The sequence below is a fragment of the Lacerta agilis genome, chromosome 3, assembly GCF_009819535.1.
Source record: "Lacerta agilis isolate rLacAgi1 chromosome 3, rLacAgi1.pri, whole genome shotgun sequence".
Lineage (NCBI taxonomy): Eukaryota > Metazoa > Chordata > Lepidosauria > Squamata > Lacertidae > Lacerta > Lacerta agilis.
In genome coordinates, this window is record NC_046314.1 from 23,449,503 (window position 1) to 23,468,719 (window position 19,217).

The following is a 19,217-nucleotide window of genomic DNA, read 5'->3' on the forward strand; positions in this document are numbered from 1 at the left end:
AACAGCAACACTCTCCCCACTCATGAATCCCAGCAAGGGGTTTCAGGGGCACTGCCTTTGATTATGAAGGTAGTAAGTAGCTAGTAGACACTGTGATAGCCTTACTGCCCATGAATTTGTCTAATTCTGTCTTAAGGCGTCTAAATTAAGGGCTATGTCAACATCTTGAGGTAGCAAGTTTAGCCATGCATACTTTCTTTTATCACCCTGAATCTTCTAACATTCAGCTGCATTGGAAGACACTGGGTTCTAGTACGAACTACCGGTAAATTAAACTGTTGCAGCCTTTCCTCATACAGGAGTTCCTCCGACCCCTTGATCATTTTAAAGATTGCTCACTCTGGTCAACAGTTTTCTAGTGGTTTAATAAAATAACAAGACTACCAGATTCTCCAGCTGAGTTGCAAAGAGTGATGCAACATCATTTACCGGAGGGTGACAGCAAGGGCATGGGGGCTTCTCCTGTAGCACTAAGGAAGTATGTGGCTGCTGAATGGTAGCAGTGGATGGTTTGGGCTGCAGTTATTAGCACCAACCATACCAAGGCATTGCTAGCCACTCAGCAGCCAATGACCTGTATGGTTGACATCCAATATGAAATATCCTCTGATTGAAACTCTTGAGTCATCTGGCAGCATGCAGTGGGAGCAATCTGGTAACCCACCACCAAACACTACACAAACTGCTGCTGCTGCTGGTGGTGGTGGTGGTTGCAATTTTGCACAGACACAGTTTCCTTTCCGTTTCCTTGGCTTTCCAACCGTGCACTTTCAGTAAAGTGGCTCAAAAGTTAAAGGGGGACAAGCAGGGAGAGTCAAGGTCCAGTGGGTTCTTGCTAAATAAAAATCATTACAGTTATCTGTTTGAAAATAAGTGTGTGGAACGTAATCAAGCTGATTTAGGCATCTTGCTTAATGCTATAAACAGCACATAGGATTTTAATTCTGCTCTGAGGTCACTTGCCTTGACATTCTCTGATCTGCCGACCCTTCTGCTACTTACCCAACTGGTATGTTTGTCAGGGTGGGGTGGGGGCTTTGTTAAAACTCTCAGGTCACCTTCTCAAGGTCCCTTTGCAGTGTTGGCATGGGTATGGACTGTGTTTCAGTAGTTCTGACATTGCAAGGGCTTTGCAAGCTCTCTCTCTCCTCTATGCAGTTCCCCCCAATCCCTCTTTCCCATTGTATCGCTCCAGCACACATCTCAGGCCTTCCTTGAGGACCTTCTCTAAAAAACAACACTTGAAACAAATGCTTTCTGCAATTGGTTCATATTTTAAACATACATCAAAAGTGACAAGCAGCCACATTTCAAGGAAATGGAATTTAAACCGGCCAAAGTTACTCAGATGCATTAAAAACAAAACAAAACAAAAAGAAACCTCTCTTAGCTTTTTGATGTCTTATGTTGAAGTTTGTCTAATTTTCTCCCATTATGTTTTCCAGCAAAGTGTCAACAAAGTGGCACAAAATAAGCTTTCTATTCTTTTTTATGTATGTTTCCAGCAGATGGATTTTATGTCAATCCGCTATGCAGTAATTTAATGCTTACAGTCAGATGCAGTTGTGTCAAACAGCTTCGGTTTTGCTCATGTAGCAAACAGCTCCGGTTTTGCTCATGTAGCAATTCATTTTATGTTCCATCCGAACAAAGAGGTCAAATCTATGGACTCCAAACCAATAACATCATGAATAACTTAATGACTCCTGGTGCCATATTTTTTTTCTTGGTTTTTATATGCTTCCCTTGCTTTTAGCTCTACAAATAAATTGAAAAAGAAACTTACCAGCAACTCAATATATTTAAATATTGTAACATTTCATACTGCTGAGGGTAACTTTCACAAATGCCACTTTTTAAATTTTATAAGGGATGGGCAGAAATTACTTCTGTGTAAAGTGAACAGAAGAGGAATCATGCCTGTTGGCTCCGCCACTGCATGTTTTCGGTTTAATATCTGCATAAAGCATGACCTCAGTTGCATGCACCGTGTCTGGTACAGGTCAAATTCCATGTAAATTGTTTGCCTACTGAAAATGCACGCTAAGGTGCCTGGGAGACTCTCTTTTTCTGCCAATAAACAGAACTGGATGAGTCAGCCTTTGGTTTTAGACAGTGTTCCGAGTGCTCAATTATTTGAAAGAAGTGTCTTGTAATCTGTGTAATACAATATTCAGGGGTGTTCTGGGGTTTCCAAATGTCACTACACCAGAACTGGCATTTCTGTGGAACTGAAATTCTAAGTTTAGAAATGCAGCTTAACTAATTCCCGCCCCCATGCTCAGAATTTCATGCGTTTCTTTCTGATAGGTCAAACAATGCAAAAAGATTTCTATTGCTGTTAGATCTGGAATGAAACAAAGCTGACTGAACAGAAATATTTTGTAGTCTGAACGTTCATAGAATCATAGAATTGTAGAGTTGGAAGGGACCTCGAGGGTGACCTAGTCCAAACTCCTGCAAGGCAGAGATTTTTTGCCCAGCATGTGGCTCAAACCCACAAACGTGAGATTAAGAGTCTCATGCTCTACCATGCCTGTTTCTCTCGCCCGTGTATGATTTTAACATACTGAAAAATATCGGAAAATTCTGTACTTTGACACTCAGTATAAAGTTTAAAAACTTTAATCTCTTGGCACTTAGTAGGACAGATCAGATATTCTCCGTGCTCCCTATGTAAAGCAGTAGTTAGGTTTCAGTAAGCAAAATAAATTAGGTGTTGACCTTGAATTTACTGTGATGCTTCATTTTTTTTAAAGAAGGAAAAAAGTCTGGACCATTTTATAAATGTTTTTGTAATGGAGGTTATTATAGAAGCAAATGCAAGTACTTAATCAGATAATTAAATCAGTTGCGCTAACAGAACCCTCTACTAAGATCTCACGCACATCATACATTTACAGTAGTATTGTATATCATGTTAACAGTCATGGAGAACACTGGGAACTGTAGTTTGTTAAGGGCCGTTGACCTCACAGAGCTACAATTCCCAGCACCCATAACAAACTACAGTTCCCAGGGGGTCTCCATGACTGTGAAAGTGTTGTTGTTGTTGTTCAGTCGTTCAGTCGTGTCCGACTCTTCGTGACCCCATGGACCAGAGCACGCCAGGCACGCCTATCCTTCACTGCCTCTCGCAGTTTGGCCAAACTCATGTTAGTAGCTTCGAGAACACTGTCCAACCATCTCATCCTCTGTCGTCCCCTTCTCCTTGTGCCCTCCATCTTTCCCAACATCAGGGTCTTTTCTAGGGAGTCTTCTCTTCTCATGAGGTGGCCAAAGTACTGGAGCCTCAACTTCAGGATCTGTCCTTCTAGTGAGTACTCAGGGCTGATTTCTTTGAGAATGGATAGGTTTGATCTTCTTGCAGTCCATGGGACTCTCAAGAGTCTCCTCCAGCACCATAATTCAAAAGCATCAATTCTACGGCGATCAGCCTTCTTTATGGTCCAGCTCTCACTTCCATACATTACTACTGGGAAAACCATAGCTTTAACTATACGGACCTTTGTCGGCAAGGTGATGTCTTTGCTTTTTAAGATGCTGTCTAGGTTTGTCATTGCTTTTCTCCCAAGAAGCAGGCGTCTTCTAATTTCGTGACTGCTGTCACCATCTGCAGTGATCATGGAACCCAAGAAAGTGAAATCTCTCACTGCCTCCATTTCTTCCCCTTCTATTTGCCAGGAGGTGATGGGACCAGTGGCCATGATCTTAGTTTTTTTGATGTTGAGCTTCAGACCATATTTTGCGCTCAATAGTGTTTTAAATGTATGGTGTAGATGTGACTGGAGTAAAACTGGAACAGATACTAGATATCTGAGTAGGCACAAGGAATTAATTTGATATGCAAGGTGTGATATGCTTGAAGCCCTTATTGCATACCAGTAGGTATCCACAGTGACCAACACTGAATTCTGTCCACAGGGCAGTAATTAAAAACTGTTGCCACATGCCATTAAAAAGAATGAATGGGAACACAATGGGGTACTGGAATGCAGTGTTTTTCTTTGCTGGAACCTGACCCTTTAAGTATGTCCTGATCTATACTATCAGACACCAGCCAAGCAATGGTTCCTCTGGACACCACCTGGAGGTTCTACCTGTGAGAGATGAAGGATCTCAACTGCAATGCCTCAGGCAGAATGAATGATGGGGAGACAGGGAAGAAGAAGTTTGGATTTGATATCCCACTTTATCACTACCTGAAGGAGTCTCAAAGCGGCTAACCTTCTCCTTTCCCCTCCTCCCCCACAACAAACACTCTGTGAGGTGAGTGGGGCTGAGAGACTTCAGAGAGAAGTGTGACTAGCCCAAGGTCACTCAGCAGCTGCATGTGGGGGAGCAGAGACGTGAACCCGGTTCACCAGATTACGAGTCTACCGCTCTTAACCACTACACCACACTGTATAAAAGCCTCAGAGAGAGGGAAGAGGAGGGACAAGCCCAGTGAAAAGAGGATATGAGCAGGCTGAAGAAGCCAGGCCCTAAGCAAGGCTTTTTTTGGAGAGACTCATCTGCCGCAGGCCATATGAAAATTATCTCCCTAAGCCCCATAGGGTAGGGCCAGAGAGGGAATTCCAGCATCAAAGCAGGGAATGCTTATACTCTATACACTAGCTTATACTAGTGGAAGCTTCCCCCAAACATGCTGTGAGACCCTGACTTTCTCTGTGGTATATGGGATTTACTCCTGACGAGACTGGACTGGAAAAGGAAGAATTAGAAGCTCTAGAGAAGGAATTGTGGCAAAACAGCTGCCCCATGAGACAACGCCTGCTGAAAGACTTTACTTAACAGGGAAAGCAATCTGGGACACCTGGGAAGTTCATACCTGAAATAAAGCTTTATTTGTAGCAGGCCAGAGGTGAGTTGGTGCCTTCTTTAACCCCTCAATCAGATGTGGCCATTGGATGATATAGAGTTGGGTTCTTTTGACATGCCTCCTTTCCCTGGGGTACAGCACGATTCCATATTGGTACAATGATTTTAAAAAGTAGTAAGACATGAGTTTGTGTGTGTGTGTGATTTAATTACTGTTTGGCACAGTGGGAAATCATCTGGTGTTTGAGAAAGGCTTGTAAAGGCTTAATTTTAGTAAATAAATTTAAGTAAATAAAAATAATCAGTTTGGCTCTGGAGGATGGAGGAAGAAAAGGTCATTGAGAAGTTTAGTTAGGATTCAGGTGTGGTGTGCAGTGTGCTTCTGCTTCCTGTGGCTTTGTCCTCTTGGCCCAGACAGTTAATATGACCTTTCTGAAGTCACTTAAAGCTTATTCTGGCTTTACCATCTGCCAAGAGTTTCATACAGATAGGAATTCTGTTATATTATATGCCAAGGACTGTAACTTTAGAAGATTGATGGGGAAACCCTATCAGCTCCTTTCCTGAAGTCTTTCCCCCACAGGCATAGTCGGCCACTTTTGCAAATGGGAGCCAATTTGAAAGGGGTTTTCTTGTGCAGATTTTACTCCAGGATAACCCCTCTCTGCCTTAACTGAAATAGTTAAGCCTTAAAATATACAGTGGATGCTCGGGTTGTGAATGTGATCCATGTGGGAGGTGCACTCGCAACCTGCAGCATCCGCAACCCATGCCGCTGTGTCTGCGCATGATGCAATTTGGCGCTTCTGCGCATGCTCCGAAACCCGGAAGTAACCCGTTCTGTTACTTTCAGGTTCAGCGCGGTGCGCAACCCGAAATCACGCAACCTGAAGCGGCCGTAACCCGAGGTATGACTGTACAGAGAATGCATTTTATGTGCAAAAATCATAGAGACCATTTGCAACGTTAGAGGTGAATGAAGAGCAGAGTGCAGTCTACCCAACCCCGCAACTGAACCAGCAATTAACAGGTCCATCTTTCCAACACTTCCCACGCTTCTGCCCCCAGCACCTGCTTCCTGAGGCAGCTTCCTCACTCTGCCTAATGTCACTGACTGACAGGGAGATGCATGCGTGAAATAGCTATCATTAGCAATCAACAGCTCTGCTGGGTATAACCTACTTTCACGACCCTAGGCAGCAACCCCACTCCAAGGACCACTGTACGCTTATGAGTGCTGTTCTATCCACCAGATGAACCAACCACTTGCCTTCCCAGTCTCATGATACCACTGTCACTTTCCACATCTAAACAGGTCCTTCTTCTATAAGAAGGGTTCAACTCAGCTTGGTTCCCTTCCTTCCCTATAAGCCTGGATGCTCACTTCCATGTTCCTAGAACAACTATGGTGACACCTTTCTGGGTAGATTCTGCAATCCCTCTGAACAAATAGGTCTTCCAAGGAACTGCCTCACGTAGTTGCTAGCCAGCTCACATGGTAGCTGTACCATAAGTAGTCCTACTGCCTTTCATGGTGACTGATCAAATAATTTTGGCTGATACCAAGTGAGCATTACTCCTCTTTAACAAACATTCCCTGGACCTGAAAAACTAGGGTCTTGGGGAAAATAATTTACCATCGGTTTATACTGGACATACTAGGTTTCATACTAGTTGATGAGTGACTTCTTGGTGCTTTGTGCATGCAGTCATAGAATTGTAGAGTTGGAAGGGACGATAAGGGTCATCTAGTCCAGCCCCCTGCAATGCAATAATCTTTCACCCAACGTGAGCATCAAATCCACGACCCTGAGATTAAGAGTCACATGCTCTGAACTACAACTGAACTACAACTCCCATCATCCCTGGTCACCGGCCATGCTTACTGGTTGGAGTTCAGCAACATCTGGAGGGTCTAATTTTTCCCACACACTTGCTCTAAAAAGACCTCAAAGGCTGACCTGGAAAGAAAGCTTGAAGCAAGCTCATTAGCAATATTACAGTGGCACACCATGCTAATAATCTATTAAAGGGAGTCAAATATAAAATAACAGATTCTGAACAAAATGGTATGGCTATTTCTGTTCTTGTCATACCTAGCAAACACTATGGTTTTCTGGCAATCAGTTTTCACCTGTGTTCACTGTCTAAATCTTTTTTTATATATTTTTAAACTAGAAAATTAAACATTCCATCTGCATCACATTCACCTTCTGCAATCTCACCTGTACTGTTGGCACTTTTGACAAGTAATACACATTGTAAAAGGCTATTTATTGAAAAAGACACTTGTCAAGCTACTCAGAATCTGATTTTTAGTAAAGCTGCCACACTATATTGAAGAAATAGTCTAAAAATGCTAACCACGGTGGGTTTAGAAATTTGTGGTTATCTTCTTATTCCCTTGCTCTATGTTTAGGTGGCTGTATGCTTTTTTAAATGAGCCCACTTGTCAACAAAATGTATATAATAATATTCTTATTCATTTTCAAGGTCTCTTCAAGAATTCTAAGAGAGGCTTAAATGAATTCCACTTTACAAATAGACGGGTGTGATTAAATCATGCATTGAAGGCATAATTCTGCAATCACTGTACTTACAAAATTGGGTGTAGAGTGAACAAATATAGTTGCTGATTGATTGGATACATTCTCTTTTACATAATTTCTTACTATGCAACATGCAGATGTTCGCTTCTCATAATTCTTGGCTTTTGTTAGCTTTCTCTTAAGCTAGAAGGTGGTAAATAAATTAAACAAAACAAACCTTTTAGTTTGGCTTTCACTCATGACATCATAGTAGACCACTTTCCATGCAGTTCTAAAATTAGGGGAAACCGTCAGTGTCATTCTGTGCAGAAACCTTAAGTCCCAGTGAGCTGCATTGCACTTACTCTTACAAACATGGGCTGCATGATGGTAACCTATGCGGGGATTCTTTGCTGGAGCTTCCCGCGCGTAGGTCTGAGCCACCTACACACGGGATTCCAGTTGCCGGGGATATGTGGCCAGCGTTCCACGTGCATCCTTGCACAGGCGCCGGCCGGCCTGCGAACGGAGCGGCCAATAATTCTGGAGCATAAACTCGCACCGTACCGCCAGGCTAAATCTGAAGGTGCGTGAGTAGTCCGGGTGAAAATGCCTCGTGAAACTATCTACAAATACTTGTGACCTCCTGAGTTACTCTAAAGTTACATACCCAAGCATTAAAGGCTAAAGTTACGACCAAGCATAATGGCTAAATAAACCCCGAAAATTTTTAATTAAGGTGAAATAAAGACAGACACATTGTTGCTTTGAATGGCTTTGGCTGACCCGCATAGGCTTTTACACTTCACTAAACCTATCACTATTCTAAGCTTCTCCTAAGCTATCAGACCCTGCACCGCCAAATCTTCCGCAATGCTAAGGCTAACTAAATCTATAAGCGCCAAATCTTCCGCGATCTAAGCCTATGCTAAACTAAAACTATCTAAACCTTTACCGGTAGATCTTCCGCAAACTAAAACCTAGCTAAATCTGTACACGCTTCCAACCCGTCCAACCCTTCCAACCCGTTCCCCAAAAATCCCTTAAACTAAACTGAACTAAACTGAAGGTAAGAAAGCAAAAGAGCGAAAGACCCTAATAATACTGAATGCCTAAGGCGGGGAGCCGCAGCCTTTTATTGACAACCAAGTGCAACGTCACGATCGATATATTTGCCAATAGAAACGCTGTTGCTGCCCCCAAAAAAGGCGGGAAGCAGAATAAACGATCATTGACAAATTCAAACCTGTGGAACTAAACTTTTAGGCGGAGTAATCTCAGTGGCAAAATGCCCACTGAGTCTTACTTTTACTTTCACTTTAAAACGGAAGGATATGTAAAATATTGCATAAATAACATCAACTTAAAACAAATAACCATGGGTTCAAAGCAACCCACGAAGTGTATTCCCACAACCTAAATGGTCCATATGCTAAAAAACATAGGAAGCCACCATATATCAACTTAGACAATGTCCGTCTAGCTCAGCATTGTTTATGTTGACTAGCAGCTGCTGTCCAGGGTTCTGAACATTAGTCTTTCTTTCCCAACCTTACCTGAAGACAGAAGGGATTGAAACCTGGAACTTTTTGCGTGCAGAGCATATGCTGCAATGGAATTGGTGCTCCAAGGGGAAACACAGCAGATCCAGGACTTTTTTTTTCCAAAGGAGGAGTGACACGAAGGTAATTGCCTGACTCTCCTTAGCTCAGATATGATTAGGAAGACTTAATGCCTGTTTGCGACAGATTAGCATACAAGAAGTCAGAGAAGGAGGATGATAATCAAGCAAAGGCTGGGTATTTCTTCCCCATTCTTTTATGACATTCTTTGGGGGTCCAAGGGCTGGAGTGACATTCAGTCACCCTTCTGAGGGCCACATAGCTAGTCCATTTATGTTCACACACCTACTTACCTGCTTGCTTGCTTGCTTGCTTGCACACACATACCTGCCATGAAGTTCTTCTACTGAGGCCCTCCTGGCTGTGCTCATGATCAGAAGGAGGATATTTCTGGTTGCAGTGCCAACTCTGTGGAAAAGTCTCCCTTTTGCTATAAGGTGGACCCTTAACATTGATGATGTTCTAGCACTTACTAAACACGTATTTGCTTTCCAAAGCCTTGACTTTGTGGATGCTGCAGGATCTATCGTTTTGATGTGTTGTTCTTGTGAACTACCTTAAGATGGTTTATAAAGAGCATTATAAAGAGAGAGAGAGAGAGAGATCATTCTTTCTCCCTTCCAAAGCAGGATGAGATCTCTTATAAAGTCATCCCCAACCCAGTGCTAGGGGTGGAGCCAAAGGGGACTGAAAACACTGCCATTTACTCTTCACAGCTCCTTTTGTGAGGAAGAAAACACAGTGTCCCCTACAGCTCTGAGGTGTTTGGGGAGGGGAAATGCTGCCTTTTACTTTTAATTGGGCTTTATCTCCTGAACTCAGTGCTGTGGCACTTAGAACCACAACATGAGTTTGGGAGATAAAAGAAGCCCTCTGCCTTCTCGCTCTCTAAAGAGTTTTTATTGTGAAGGGATTTCAGCACCAAGCACCACAGCACTGAAACAAGGAGATAAAGCTCAAAGTTGGGGGCAGGGGAGCCGTTTCTTTGTCTTGCCATGATGGATCCACCCTCTGGGTTAGCCACCCCCATTTTATGTTATTCCTACCTCAAGATAGCAGTTTAAATGACAACCCTTCTGTTGGGAAATTTAATTCTAAATGCAAACAAAGCTGAAAGCTGTCTTTTGGCTGGCTGAAGTTAGTTTATTAAAAACTCAATGTGTTTTACAAACAGAATGTGCAGTCAGAATTCAGTGGAGCTTACTCCCAGAGAAGCATTCATAATATTGCAGTCATGCTGATTCTAATACATTGGGTATTATGCTATGCGCTTCTGTTTTTTGTTTTGGTGTGCATGATAATGTATCCATAAAGCTGCCTGCAGTTTTGGACTCTCCTTTGGGGCATGGCTGTGGATGTTGCCTTGATAAGCCCCTGCACATCAACATTTACCACTACATCACTGAACTGCAGCCCATCCTGCTTTTATACTTTCCTCAGACCATTTTCAGCAGCTACCTTGTGAACTGAAAGTTGATTTTTATCCGTAGGGGACATTTAAGCAACACCTACATTTTTTCTCTTCATGTTATTTATAAAAGATTTGGCAGAAGGTTTTGTCAATTCTTCTACCGTTGCCAAGAGAGCACAGTTCAGGGATAGGTAAGCAACTGTGCATTATGTCATAAGCCCAACAGTGTCTCAAGTACTGTACTATTTTCCCAGGCGGACTGGGAATTGGCTTCCAGGTTTATTTTGCCTCAACAGTATCTCTATGACTGATTTTCTTTTCTCGATTGCTTGATATCGATTGCCCTGGCTTTCATAACCTGCTAAGCCAAGCCTAGTGAGAGTGCAAGAAAGTTGACTTAATGTGCTCAGCTAAACTAGGGTTTCAAATGATACATTTCTTGTAGGAAATATTGGTTCCAAAAATTTTATTTTGACAGGAGGCAACTTGGGGGAAAATAATAAGAAGCAAAGCAAAGGGGATTCTGTCAGAAAATTCATACAATCATAGAAATGCAGAGTTGTTACGGATCACAAGGATCATCTAGTCCAACCCCATGCAATGCAGGAATCCTTTTGCCCAACGAGGGGCTCAAATCCATGACCCTGAGATGAAAAGAGTCTTATGCTTTATCAACTGAGCTAAATTGTAATAAACTGGTGCATATGGGGAAGTAAAACTGAATTAATGGGAAAGAGATTTGGGGTGGGCTATGGCGCTGTGGTCTAAACCACAGAGCCTAGGGCTTGCCGATCGGAAGGTCGGTGGTTCGAATCCCCGCAATGGGATGAGATCCTGTTGCTCATTCCCTGCTCCTGCCAACCTAGCAGTTCGAAAGCACGTCAAGTGCAAGTACAGTAGATAAATAGGTACCGCTCCAGCAGGAAGGTAAACGGCGTTTCCGTGCGCTGCTCTGGTTCGCCAGAAGCGGCTTAGTCATGCTAGCCACATGACCCGGAAGCTGTCAGTGGAGAAATGCCGGCTCCCTCGGCCAGTAAAGCGAGATGAGCACTGCAACTCCAGAGTTGTCCGTGACTGGACCTAATGATCAGGGGGTCCTTTACCTTTACCTATTTCAGATCAACAGTGGGAAAATACTGGGAGCCAGGTGGAAAGAACTTCACAAAGTTTATTAATTAGGGAAGCATAAAATAAATTACTGTTGAGATGGTACATAACATCTGCAAGAATAAAAGCAATCTTTTTTTGTAGATTGAATTAAATGCTGGTAATGCACAGCAGGAAACACATATTGTTGCATGTGTGGTTGGAATGCCCAGTTACAACTAGTGATTAGGGGGAGAGCGTACATAGGCTGTTGCTGATATACAAACCACATTGAGACCTTCCCCAGTGTTGATTCTGTTTAATATAATTGAGGGCAAAGTGGTTAGGAATCTGAAGCCACTACGTTGCTGCTAAGATAGTGTGGACCGTGAACAAGCTCCAGAGAGTGGGAGTGGTTAATAAAATACATGAAATTGTCGAAAAGGGGCAAGTTAACTGAATTAGTTTATAAAAGAGAAGGAAGGTTATGGAATGTTGATTTTGCTGAGAGATGGAATTATTTTGTTGGACGGAGGAAATCAAGAAATGTAAATGTAAATAATAATATTTTTTATAAATACTAACAAGTTCACATGGCTCTTTTTGCTGCCAAACTGTACTGAGCAAGCCAACCCACTGAGAGAGAAAGGAGTGTGTTTTCATTTTAAAAATAAAACAGAATTGGCGGGTAATTCTAGTTTTTCATTTGTCAGTTCCTTCTTGCCTTTTTCCCAGGTGGAACGGCAACTAGGAGGCATCTGGATAGGAGACGAAATCCTTGTCCTAGAGTTGCCACATTAAATTTCCCTAATATTGTTGCTAATGATGCAAAACAAGCAAATTACTTGTTGAATTATCTATTAGCTGCTTTGTACTTGCTCCTCAAAAAAAAGTTGCAGAAGCCTGAGAGGAAGCATCTTTTTACCTTTCAAATTTGCTTACAGTTTCTTCTCAGACCTCAAGCATGTTAGGGGAGCAATGCAATAAGTTGCTTTGTCTGTTTTTTCCATCAGCACATGACTCTTCATCTTTTCATGTGCAAGCAGAATTTCCATGTTTGAGGCTAGGTGTTCTTACTTTCTTCTTAGCATCCACCCTGAGAAGCGTTCTGGAAAAAATTAACATGTGCTCACTGCTATATAACATTTAAGTTGGTTCTAATGAAGTTTACTTTAACTTTTTTCAATTATTCTTTTTTCTAATGGGTCAACATTGCTACCTTCAATTTTAATACCTCGGAAATATTATGTTGAGTTATAAAGATTTATATTGAACAAAAATGAGGAAAGTAGATGCCAACAATTTCCAGAGCAAGGGGGGGGGGGGGAATTGAGGGTCCAAGAAACAAAGACCTATCTATTTTGGTCCTCAGGCTTCTCCCTGGCACACATCCCTCCCCTTGTGTGCCTTTGCTTGGCTGAAATGTGTCCTTGAAATCTGATAATGCCTCTTGCTTGCCTGGAAGAGGTATGTAGAAATCTCTCACCTCTATGGTGTCAAATCCATTTGTCTTTCCATTAGTCTTTTCGTTTTTGCACCTGACCCCACCCACCACTGGTGTGTGCCCCTTGGCATAAAATTCTACTTACAAGTCATCATGGCTGATAAAGCTCTTTGATGCCCTGTTTGCAGGTGTTCACATCCCAAAGCACATTCCCAGAAAGAATGATAACTGGACTAAACTTTCAGTATTCTGTTTTGGGAGAAATCTTCTAGAAGAAACCCTTCCTATTCACTTTTAATTGAAAAGATAACAATAACACTAAGGCTAATGGCTTTTTAAGTCACATTTTTGTCATGTCATAGCCATATAAGGAAACAGCATGATATTTTGACAACATAAGTTTGCTTTTTAAAATATTTACTGTGTAAATAACATTGGGTGTATACTGCTAGAAGGAAAGTTCATTCTGGAAATTAATTCTCAGAAGCTCATGTATACCAAATATACTCTTCTTGCAGTCAATGAATTGTGCCATATATGTGGATGAGCTGTCCTTATGCCATATAGTTCTGAATATTTTTGTATTGACATACTGTGATCTCTTATCTATCATGTCTTCACATTGCTTTTTTCTCTCTTAGGAATTACTGGCCTGACTTTCCTATAATCCTCTCCCAATAGGTTTCTTGTTTATATAATAAGTTTTCAAGGGCACCTGGTTTTGCAGCCTTGGACTTCTAAATGCTTTCGACTCTTGTTTACCTTTGTGATTTCTGGAAGATTTAAAACAATTTCCTTAATGGCACCTGGTGCACAGAACCAGGCTGCACTGCTGTATTTGTTTATTTTCTCACCCAATCTCAGTGCTAAGAAAGGGGCCATCCCTGTGGCATTTGTGCAGATAAGGAATGAAGGCATAGAGATTGCCATGCCAAAGATCATAAAGGGTGTGTGTTTATGTGTTGCAGAAGAGAGAACAGTTTTAGGAACATGCCATTGGTCCAGCTATTTCAGTGTGGTCTATACTGACTGGCAGAAAATCCCTAGCATTTCAGACAGGTTTCTCTTCCAGCCCTATCTGGATTGGCCAGGGATTTAACCTGGGACTTTCTACATGCAAAGGATACCCTCTGCCACAGAGCCCTTCCCCTATGCAGATCTTGGCTTGGGTATTTCAGGGCTGTTAACTGATCAGATTTACCGTATTTTCCGGTGTATAAGACAACTGGGCATATAAGACAACCCCCAACATTTCCAGTTAAAATATAGAGTTTGAGATATACTCAACCACAGATTCTCCACCCAGCTTATAAAACGACCCCCGACTTTTGAGAAGATTTTCCTGGATTAAAAAGTAGTTTTATACGCCAGAATATACAGTATTCTATGGTGACTCTGCTGCTGGCATGAAAAAAACTTCAAATCTTCATCTCAATGAAGAATTCAATAGAACCTTCACGTCACTGTGATTTATTCATATTCAGGATATCTAATCACACTATTCTTGTCACAAATTATTAAGAGGCTATTTCTCTACAACAGTTGTGTTTCAGCAGGACCTTTTCCTTTACTACCTGTATTAATCCAGCCTTGTAAATAAGCCCACAAAATAGCCTGCACACAAACACACAAAAAATGTTATTCTGATAGGACTTGCCGATCAGAAAGTCGGCGGTTCGAATCCCCGCGACGGGGTGAGCTCCCATTGCTCGGTCCCTGCTCCTGCCAACCCAGCAGTTCGAAAGCACATCAAAGTGCAAGTAGATAAATAGGTACTGTTCCGGCGGGAAGGTAAACGGCGTTTCCATGTGCTGCTCTGGTTCGCCAGAAGCAGCTTAGTCATGCTGGCCACATGACCCGGAAGCTGTATGCCGGCTCCCTCGACCAGTAATGCAAGATGAGCGCCTCTACCCCAGAGTCATCCGTAACTGGACCTAATGGTCAGGGGTGCCTTTACCTTTACCTTTTAGCCTCTTTTCAGGTTTATAGGGGTTTTTTTTTTTTTTGCCTTCGGCCAAATGGTGTTCATCGTTTACCACCAGCCTGTTGCATTTTCATTTTGGCTGCAGAACAGGGGACATATCTTTCTTTGTGACCAGAATGGAAACCAAGCGGACTGATGGGAGAGGTATGGAATGATCCATCCCTCCCCTGCTAGTCCACCAAGTTTCCATGCCAGCTGCGGACAGCAGAAACAGAGGGCACTCACGGCAGTGCGACTCATTGCTCTGCCCCTCCTCTACCAGCCTACTCACTCACTTGCATAGAATTTCTTGTTGCCTGTGGTAACCAGCCAAGTTAAATACAAAGGTTGGGAGATAGCTGGAATCCAAATAATTGCATGCAGTGTTCTGTTTGCATATGCAGCTTCTCAACTCCCCATTATAACAACAGTTCCACATTACTGCATCCCCACCAAGTTAAACTTGAGGCGTGTCCCATGAGGAGAGATTGCCACTAGAAGGACATATGATATCTTTCCCTCCTTTCTATGGAAGTGTTTTCAGCTCACATGAAGGGTGTTGGTGAAGGTTGTATCCCAACCATGTTTCGTTAAACATTGTGACTGTTGTCAAAACTCTTCTTCTTCTTCTTCTTCTTGGATGGTTTATTTTAATTATAAGGAAGCTGTTCTTTTTGGAAATGTGCTGTAAGCTGGAAACCTTTGCAGGAAACATTAACAAGTGATACATAAGTAGAGCCTGTGGAATCAGGCCTGTGTGTTAGGGCACCAACAAGTTGGCGTGCTGAAGCGCAGCAGTCAGGGTGAGATAAGCCAAGGTCAAACAGTCCAGGTCAGAAGCCAGCCGAAGTCAGATATCAGTACTGGGGTCAGGAGAAGCCGAAGTCAGAGACAGTCGAAGTCAGGAACAAGCCAAGTCAGTCAGGAACAAGCCAAGAGTCAGGAACAAACCAGGAACACAGGAACAAGATGAGCAAAAGCAACCACGCGCCCAGCACAATAAATGCAGATGCTGTAGAATGGGCCAGCCGGCTTCCCTAAGAAGCCGGTTCACTCCCACGCTTCTTATGAGCTACAGCTGTCTCTAATTGCCGCCTTCGCTTCTTAGCTCGGCGTTCTACAGCTGAGAAGGGAGGAGGAGAGGGGATCGGCTGATTCCCCTCCTGACTGGGACCTGCTTCTGGCCCCACTTCTTCCTCTAGCTCTAGTCTTCCCTCCTCCTCCCTGTCAGATTCCTCCTCTTATGAGGAGTGCTGCCACCAGTCTTCCCCAGGTACAAATTCCTCAGATTCCTCTGTGGGTGCTGCCTTGTCAGGGGGGGCTTGCCACCACTCCTCCTCATCTGACTCGACCCTGACACTGTGCAAGGCTGGCTCACCCATGAGGCAAGGTGAGGCAACTGCCTCGGGAGGCAGGTTCCAGAAAGGCAGCAGATCTGGCTTTCGAGCAATTCATTGGCTGCTGCCACCGATGCCGCTGCAGCGCTAGCAACAGTTGCAGCACACTCCTTGGAGGTTGGATTTGCTGTAAATGTGGGGTTGTACTGATATTCTTAAATTTAATGAGGAACTGCAACATGCCAATTGTCCATCCTAGCAACGATGCATGTCCCTCAACGATGTATGTAGTGAAGTCAATGGGAATAGAATCATTGAGTATTGGTAATGGTACTTCCAAAGTGGCTAGCTGTCCATTAAAAAGTAAAATAAAGTTTTCAAAACTGAATACTATTAGTTACTACATCCTTCTTGCCCGTTTGTCTGCAAAGCTGAGCTTGTGAACATTGCAGCATGAAATGTAAACATTAAATTCTAAACTATTCAAAATTAACTTCCAATTTAACATGGACGTTTTATAACTTTTTTGGTTTGTTTAAAAACGTCATTGCCTGTTCAGAGTCTATTTGGAATGTCATGGTCTCTGTTCTAGCAATTTATCTACACCCTGTTGAGTGTTGGTCCTCCATTCTCCCACTGCAATACCTGTCCTTTTACCGAAAAGGATATTCTGAAAGTTCATTCTGAGCATGTATTACTGAATTCAAATGTTTGTGTCTGATGTCTTGAGCAGAGAATGAGGTTGACAACAATCAATCATATCTAATTAGCTGGTGACACACTGTGTTTACAGTAATTAAACAAGCCATTACTGCTTACTTTCTCGTGATTAAGATCACACAGATTGAGAACCAGCTGTTAATCACTCCTGTTCCAAGGCTAATGTCATTAACAGAAGATGCCTATGTTATAACCCAGGGCTATTTTTAACAAGGCTTTTAGTTGAGAGACTTGATATAAGTAATAAATGAGGTGCATTAGGATTCATACAGTAGAAGAGTTTGGAGTGTTGTGTCATCATTAATCACAAATTCCCGTTCATCCCTTGTTTTGTGTTTCAGAAAATAACCTATACATAACCTCCACTTCAGCTTGAAAGTGGACAGAACAAACATATTTCCATTTCATCATGAAACATCGGCCCTGATATTTTGGATCATTTCTAAAAAGGTTTTTGCATGACATCTGATCCACAGTGACCAGTGGTTCATTCATGGGACCCTCAGCTGACTTGTGCTTATCATGCTTATGTCTGTTGCTGAGAACTGAATGAAAGTTACAGATAGATGTAGTAATACATATGGATCATGGGTTTCTTTAGCAGTAGTAGCACTTGATATTGGTCTGTGTTTGGTTAAAATATGTCCTTTGCTAAACAGTCGTAGCGCCATTAATTTTTCCATTGAATATTTTTCCATTTTTCCTATGTGTGGATTCCACACATAGGTATCTATGAAAAATTTATCCCACCATAATATTTTTTTAAAAACCTATCTCATAATATAACTCATATGTGAATGTCATTTATTGGTTAGGCTTATTGCTTATAAATACTATTTTTAAGTTAATGCAAATATGGAACAAAAACAGGGAGTGATTTTTTTTAACTTAATGCAGTAGATCCAAGTAAGCTTAAGCAAATGGTCCAAATTAAACTTTGTTCAACATTATTGAAGATGGAGCACTTACTTGAATAATTTCTTGGAAGATGCATTCAGTCAGTTTCTCTTCCATATTGGGCGACTGTTTAGATGCTTCTAAGACGTGTCTGTGTCTTGTCTTGTCTTGTCTTGTTTTGTTTTGAGAATGCTGGCAGATTATACAGTAAGATAATCATTTCATTCTGGAGCCTTATTTGCCCCTACGGGTTCCCATTGTTGCGCCCGGTGAGAAAACATGGAAGCAGAAAACACCTGAGGCTTCTGGCTTCAGAGAGAGAAAGATTTTTTTATTCTGCATGCAGAGGTACTTGCGGTGTTCAGACATCCAAGCAAGTACAAAACTAGTCAAATTTCAGACAGTTCTTATAGACAGTTCTCTGGCTCTCTTCCCACCCCAGAAAACTTCCTCTTGTCCATATAAGGAACATTTCCTGTTGTACATTTCCTGTTATACATATAAGGCAAAAGGACATGTAAGGCAAAAGAACATTTAGCCAGAGTTGGTTCATGCGCACTCCAGCAAGGCCACCCTATCTCTTGACCTAGGCAACAGTTCCTCTCTGCAAGGACAGCTACAGTACTCTCTGTGTAAGGTCTACTGTTCTTATCTCCAGACACTTAGTAAGGCAAAGCTTGCCAGAGAGAAGTACAATGCAGATCAAAGTTCACAGCTTTACAGAGCAGTTTCATACAGAAAACCTTAAGAAGTTCTTTTATACTTAATACATTCACTGGACTAACAATACATTCAGGTGAATATATATAGGTTAGCTAATTAACCCCTTCCAATTCAAATGTCTAAGTTTTGAGAAGATCTACATTATGTTCCAAGATTTCAAGCAAGAATCTCTCCCATCCTTACTGGGAGATGCCAGCATGAATTGAATCTGGGGCTTCTCCTTGCAAGGCTTAAACCACCAAGCTTAGACCAGTAAGCTATCGCCCGTCACTCATCACTGAGTGAATCCATGCATAGTATCAATGAATAACTTTCCTTTTAGCAATCTTGGGATATTTCTGCTTAATGACGGTTTAATGCTTAGATACCAATCTACTCCTGGTTTGCCTTTTGCTACAGTTTATGGCTAGATAAGTAGTGGTGTGGCTTTGTGTTTTATGTCTATTTCTATAACAAGCACCAAGTAGCATTTTACCACTTTTAACAGTGCATATTTTAAGAGAGGAGGAGGAGGGGGAGACTTACAAAAACTTTTTGTTCCTCCTTAAACACTGTAGAAACTTTGTTCCTCTAGCATTGGCACAATAGTGCACCAGCAGTGTTGTGTTGCAGGGAAATTTGATGACTTTTCTTAGAGGCGAGTTTGGGAGAACGAGACATGTCTG

General features: G+C 42.2%; 1 protein-coding gene across 2 annotated transcripts in view; it reads left to right on the forward strand.

The window, feature by feature from the left end:
* SNTG2 (syntrophin gamma 2) overlaps positions 1–19,217 on the forward strand; it is a 200,811-nt gene that overhangs the window by 58,919 nt on the left and 122,675 nt on the right. The window lies entirely within an intron of this gene.